The 7453-nt window shown below is 37.4% G+C and overlaps 1 pseudogene; it reads right to left on the bottom strand.

The window, feature by feature from the left end:
• Window positions 1-691: 691 nt before the first annotated feature.
• LOC126934924 (zinc finger CCHC domain-containing protein 9-like) lies at window positions 692-2522 on the bottom strand (annotated as a pseudogene).
• Window positions 2523-7453: the final 4931 nt, after the last annotated feature.

Genomic DNA, 7453 nt, shown 5'->3' with positions numbered 1-7453 from the left:
GGAGATGAGTTCTAAAGAAAGAGTCTATAACAATGTAGTTCTTTGGGGAGCAAAGTCATCCCTCCAAGAAGACAGTCAACACTGTAGTCAGAAGGAGAAAAACAACTGAATACTGGGACATATTGCCAGTATATAAAGAATTATTACACATAACCAGAATGAATGAGAAAATAATGGTGCCTGTTAATCTGGGAAAACTGAACGATAATTCAATGTAACTGAACAAATAAATATTGGTATTGCTCTTATCAAATAAATAATATCCATCAATGGAGACAAAGATGTTTTACCATCAAATTCATATAAATTAAAATATTTTGTTACATACTTATATGTAAATAACTGTCTTTTTTAAACAATATAATGAAAACCGCCCCTTTGTTTAGGGGTCTTTTATATTTATGCATAATTTTGCTTTTATTAAAGATGACTGTTACAATCAGGTATATAACCACTTAGTTATATCTATGTTCTGCCTCTTAAAACATGTTCTTAGATAAACCATTTAATCATCTTATTCTTTTCTTCAATTTTCTCCAAACAGTGGTAGAAGTATTATTTGATGGACAGAATAAAGGAAACTGTTTTTGACCACACCAAGATCATACTGATATCTACGGTATAGTCCTGGCTACAAGGAAGCCCAACTCTAACTTGTGAGATGGGCCTAGTTTAGGAAGTAACAATGAGGTGGTAACTAAGGATAGTGCTAGTTGTTACCAAAAATTAACAACTTTAGGTATTTCTGTTTTGGGTTTCTGCAGTTCAGGTGCATCCAAAATTTCTTTATAGTCTGCACTCATTCCCTTTGCCCAGCAACTGACTGTGACCATTCGATCTGAATTCTGACTTTAAGGGCAATCTTTCTTTAAATGTTTCACAGAGCCACAAAGTTTGCAACCACCACCCTCAGCATAGAGTCCTTTGGGATTATCAGGACAAGATCTAGACAGGCTCCCCATTTCTCCGCAAACAAAACATGTTGCAAAAAGAAATTCACCAAGACCCGGGTGTACTTCAGCCTCACATTTGGTTGTTTCATGCTCTGTGGACCCATACCTGTAACATTCCAGTGCCCGTATCTTGATTTTCAAGGGCAGCAGGGCAATCTGCAATTCCATGATGTGATTTTCTACAATGGGAACACACCATTGTGTTTTTCTTTGCCACTTGTCTTTTTAGTCTTCTTCCTTCCCATCGACTGTCTTTTTTTTTTTTTTTTTTTTTAATTATACTTTAAGTTCTAGGGTACATGTGCACAACGTGCAGGTTTGTTACGTATTTATACATGTGCCATGTTGGTGTGCTGCACTCATTAACTCATCATTTACATTAGGTATATCTCCTAATGCTATCCCTCCCGACCCCCTCCCCACAATAGGACCCGGTGTGTGATGATCCCCTTCCTATGTCCAAGTGATCTCATTGTTCAATTCCCACCTATGAGTGAGAACATGCAGTATTTGGTTTTCTGTTCTTGCGATAGTTTGCTGAGAATGATGGTTTCCAGCTGCATCCATGTCCCTACAAAGGACACAAACTCATCCTTTTCTATGGCTGCATAGTATTCCATGGTGTATATGTGCCACATTTTCTTTATCCAGTCTATCACTGATGGACATTTGGGTTGATTCCAAGTCTTTGCTATTGTGAATAGTGCTGCAATAAACATACGTGTGCATATGTCCTTATAGCAGCATGACTTATAATCCTTTGGGTATATCCCAGGTAGTGGGATGGCTGGGTCAAATGGTATTTCTAGTTCTAGATCCTTGAGGAATCGCCACACTGTTTTCCACAATTGTTGAACTAGTTTACAGTCCCACCAACAGTGTAAAGGTGTTCCTATTTCTCCACATCCTCTCCAGCACCTGTTGTTTCCTGACTTTTTAATGATTGCCATTCTAACTGGTGTGAGATGGTATCTCATTGTGGTTTTGATTTGCATTTCTCTGGTGGCCAGTAATGATGAGCATTTTTTCAAGTGTCTGTTGGCTGTATGAATGTCTTCTTTTAAGAAGTGTCTGTTCATATCCTTTGCCCACTTTTTGATGGGGTTGTTTTTTTCCTGTAAATTTGAATGAGTTCTTTATAGGTTCTGGATATTAGCCCTTTGTCAGATGAGTAGATTGCAAAACTTTTCTCCCATTCTGTAGGTTGCCTCTTCACTCTGATGGTAGTTCCTTTTGACTATCTTTCTTTAAAGCAACTGCAATTTCCTCCCTTACTTCCTTACTGTCTGTGGCTATAATTTGCCCATTATGAACCATCTGTGAATTCTGTCTTAGGTATTCCATGACTGCATTCACATCTTTATTTAAGTACTCTTTTTTCTCTTTGTTATTTTTGTGTTTTCCTTGGTGTTTGTCATTTTTAAGGGATAGCCTATTGGCTTCAAGTTGTTTACACTTTGGTAGGTTCTGGCTTGTTCCCTCAAAGGATCCCTTCTTCATGTCCTCCCATGGTGTTATAGGCAAAGGTCTCTTGTTACATGCAGTACTAACTCATGCCCACCTGGTCATAATTTCATCAGAGGTACCTCACTGTGCTGCCGCGCAACTTCTTACCACCAACTCTCTTATTTTTAACAGAGATATGAATGATTTAATAAATAAGGTTATTTTCTCCCTAACCAATAAATAAATGAGAAGCACGTATTTAAAGAAGGGACATCACATTGCCAGTTTGCCCTGAGTCCTCACCAGACATAGTTCAGGTATGGTTTGTGTCATGTTTAATTTGTTGGAGTTCCCACAGCATGCTGTTCTGCATCTCTCCACATCTGTCCTCTGTATTCCCTTTGTTGGAAATGCCTGCCTCATTCCAACTCACCCCTTACGTTTTTGTGTTTAGATTAAGCGTTACCTTCCCCAGGCAGCCTCCTCTGCTATCCTCCAACTACAAATTGGATCAATTGTCCTTTATCAGGGCTCTGAAGCAATATAATAACATATCAGTTCAATTGTATTTAACATAAATTTATTAAACAGATAACTCAAAAAATAAATGAGTGAACATTGGTTCATATAAATTCCTTTGCACTTAGTGTTAATAAAGCTATCCTGTATCTCTTAAGAGACCTAGGCCTTTCTCTTTATGTAAATATGCAAAATAAATTTTACTTCATGATGGCACAATTCTCTTTTCTTAGCAAAACAGCACAATGTAAATGCAGTTATTTTATTAAATGAGAATTAATGTCAAAGACACACCTTCCAACCTAGATTTAAAGATTCTAAATGCTCAGGAATCTAATTCTCTGGAGGTCTCTAAACTGTGATTACAAACACTTAGTTGTGGTATTTATCACCTCTAAATATTCCATGTTCCTGTGCATTCTAATTTTGACTTTTTTTTTTCTCTGAAATATTCCCTTTAGTTGACTCAAGCAATGGCAGACAGATGTAACTGAGGACTCATTCCTTAGAATTAAAAAACAGACGACAACAGAGGTGTCAAAAAAAAACCAAAGTAAATTATAGTTACTGAGATTTTTTTTACAAAGCTGTTCAATGTCCTAAGATCAGAGCAACTCAAATGTGAATATATGAAGGCGTTATATCATAGTGTTTTCGTCACATATTGTAGCAATGCATGAGTGCTGTGGTATGCTATTTGGCCAGGCTGCTGGAATTTGATAGATTCTAGTTGAAAGTGTCACAATCTTCAGGGGAGGAAAACCAAATGCTTGCTCTTGGGTACAAGTTATGATTTTGTCACTATCACCTGTGTCACCTTAGTCAACTCATTTTAACTTTTAAATGTTAGCTTACTTACTTGTACTACAGAGATAATTCTATCTTCCTTAGAAGTTTCTATAACAATGAACTGAGAAAATGAATATTTGGGTGCCACAAAATAAATATATGGGTGCCACAAGAGAGGGTTAGCTGTTTCCTTTGCAATGTAGGGATATTTTGGGGGAAAAAGATCCAAATGCTATTGCCATCACTCCACAAACAGACTTTATAACGACAACAAGAATGCATTCACCACAACACTGTGAATCTTCTCTACCAATGTTCCTCCCTTCTCCATCCTTCTTTTCACAGACATAGCTCTGCTATACGAAAACAAGGTCTCTAAGCTCCTTCTATTCATTCTCTTTTTCCTCCTCCCCCTCATGGTTAGGTGAAACTTGCATTCCCAGATACTTGTATTTTGTGAACCCATATTATTATTTTAATGGAGGACTAAGAGGGTTAGCTGTTTCCTTTTCAATGTAAGGATATTTTGGGGGAAAATATCCAAATGCCATTGCCATTACTCTACAAAGAAAGACTTTTTAACGACAGCAAGAAGAATATAATCTCAGAAAAAAAATGGCTATTTAAGTTAAATACGTTTAATTTAAATTTTTATTGTGAAAAATTAACTACTGGTGTTGATTTCCTTTTTCTCATTGTACCCCGTGACTGTTGGCAATTTGATTGGGAACCAGCACTTATCTGCACGCTAGCATATGGACCAATAGACCCCAGAAGTCCCATCTCCAGGTAGACATCTCCTAGGCACAGCAATGGCAGGACATTACAGAGCCCAGGCGCCTAGGTGACTGGGCAAGTCTTCTCAAAAACTAAGGAAGCCGAGTAAGGAGAGTTGTGTGGCTTTACTTGCCTCAAATATGTCAGGAGTAATACCTTGTAACAGGGATGCCCTTCAGTCTTTCAGAGTAAGTGCTAAATGAGTATTTTATTTGGGAGGTAGGAAGGGATAAAGAGAGAGAGAGAGAGATTTCCAAGTAGCATTTGAAGACTCCCAATTCCTCTACAATGGCTTAGGCTGAACTACAATATGGATGCATTTGTTGCTGTGGGTATGTATTTGTGCATGTGTTTACATGTGTAGGTGTGAGTGCATGTGGATGTGAGTGTATGCATACAGGGGTTGAAGCACAGTTATTAAGCACATCTGATTTTGCCAATACCTTCAGGTGCTAATCTTCCCTCAAAAAGAGCTTTCTTTTGGGTTGATAGGTGCAGCAACACCACCATGGCACATGTATACCTATGTAACAAACCTGCAAGTTCTGCACATGTATCCCAGAACTTAAAGTAAAATTAAAAAATAAAAGAGCTGTCTTCAATGCATGCTATAATATGCAAATTAGAGGCTCTATGAGAAGAACTATGGTTTTCAAATCAAATACTGAATTCCAAATGTTCTCATACATCAAAGAAGACCTAAGGCTAGCCCATGTGGCTTAGAGGTGACAATATATCATCAAAGAGCTAAATAACTGACCGTGGTACTGAAGGGACTAAAACATTCTTTCCCTGTCTCAGCCTTCAAGTGGCAGGTCACTGCTGAAGACTTGAAGGAAGAGAGATTGGACCTTTTAAGATATTTGGTAACTTCTGTCACCATAGTTTGTATATATTCCCCTACTATTGAACTGAGATTGCTAATAAAATCAGACAAATCAAGGTTTAAATTGTAGCTTTGGCATGTGTGAACTCGGGCAAGTTATTTACTTTCTCTGGGCCTCAGCTTCTGCATCTGTGAAATGGGCCATCACAGTGGATTATCTCACTTACAATGAAGGATAATTATGAAAATTAGAAATAATAAATCTGAAGAGCCTGTCATAGTGCCTGCCACATCATCAAAGATTTTCAATAAAAGCTAACTTAATATATTTACTCAGTTATATTCATTATGTCAGGAAGGATGCCAGATGCCAAGTGTAGCAGGGCAGTTTTTACATTTAGGAGCACAAAATTTGGCTTAGGTTCATGGATGTTTTTATAACCTTAAGTGAATGACTGTTTCCTTCTGCCGCCATTATTTCATCTGAAATATGATCAGCTTATACTGGTTGATTTCTAAGGAATTTTAAACTCCGACATCCTATTTTTATGGTACTATGAATGAATTAATTGGCATGGGTTTTAGTAGGAGGCTCTCTTTTTCTTTTCCTTCACTCTTCTACATCCTTACTGCTCCTTCCTTAATCAGCCACAGCACTGACTTCGTTCCTATTCTCTTTTTCTCTGTTTTCTACCCTTCCAATCCACTGACAACCCTGTTGTCAAAAGGAATTTTTGGAAGCTCCAATTTGTTAAATTGCTCCAATTCAGTAAAATCTAAATTGCTTTAAGTCTCAATCCCTTTTTCCCATTTGCAGACTAAAGTCTTTGTTTGTTAGTGTGAGATTTAAAGTTCTACAGTCAGCATCTGTCCACATTTTTAAATATACTTCATTAGACTAATATTTTAATGCCTATTACTTTAAGCCAAAATAAAAGTAATGCTAATTGCAAAATTGTAGAGAATTCAGGTGATAATCAGATACAATACAAAATCAAAAAAGTTAAAAACCATTCTTAATTCCACTCTTGAAAGAAAACCAGTAACATGGTGTGTATTATTCTAGTTTTGTATCCATTTATACCTGTGGTCAGATGAAAATTTTAAAATTTACACCTGTGTCTTTTCAAGATACCTTGTAACTCTCTTACATTTGTCTAGCTATTTCAGAGGCATCCATTGCTCTAAAAGAGAGTCATTAAAGCAGAATGCAAACAGAAAACAAAGGTTTAAATAATTAAGCATATGAACAAACATTATTTAGAAGTGAGTGATTTGTCAGATTTTCTGCCTCTCTGTTCTGCTCCAATGCCCTCCCTTCAAAAACAAACAAACAAAAACACCCCCAAACCCTACTAGAAGTCCTGAGGCATAGGGGATGATAAGATGCTCAAATGGGTTTGGCTATGTGTGAGAAGTCCTGTATGTCACATGTTAAAGTAGAACTTGGAGACCCAGAAAGACTCTAAATATCCACCATCCTCCATTTCATGGAAGGTATAGAGTAGAAATGACTGTGTGAGATATCCAAATAGAAGCATTTCTAGAATCTCTCAGAGGTTCCTGAGGCCCAAAAGTGGTCTGGAGGTGGCCACACATTTGCTGTGAACTAGAGATGGGAGCAGAAGCAGCCGAGAGAAGAGTAGGCACAGAGAACCTTCTGGGAGGAAGAAGATTCAGCACAGAGCTGTAGGGACCAAAAATGGAAGACTACAGGGGAACAGGGTGTTTCACAGATGCCAACATGGACAAGAGACAATGACCACAAGCCAAGTTCCTCTCCTCACCATGGGTTGGCATTGTGTAAATATCACAGAATTTGCATCTAACCCAAATACAAACATACTTCATTTTATTGTGTTTTGCTTTACTGGGCTTTGCAGATAATGCTTTTTGTTTTTTTGTTTGTTTACAATTGAAGGTTTGCGGCAACCTGCATCAAGCAGGACTAGCATACCATTTTTCTAATAAGATGTGCTCACTTTGTTAGCATTTTCAGCAATAAAGTACTTTTTACCTAAGATATCTATGTTTCATTTTAGAATAATGCCATTGCACACTTAATAGACTACAGTATAGTAGAAACATAACTTGCATATGCACTGGGACACTAAAGAATTCCTGTGACTCACTTTATTGTGAC

The sequence above is a fragment of the Macaca thibetana genome, chromosome 14 (assembly GCF_024542745.1).
Source record: "Macaca thibetana thibetana isolate TM-01 chromosome 14, ASM2454274v1, whole genome shotgun sequence".
Taxonomy (NCBI): Eukaryota; Metazoa; Chordata; class Mammalia; order Primates; family Cercopithecidae; genus Macaca; species Macaca thibetana.
Note: the sequence above shows the minus strand (reverse complement) of the source record. Positions and strands in the feature narration are given on the sequence as shown.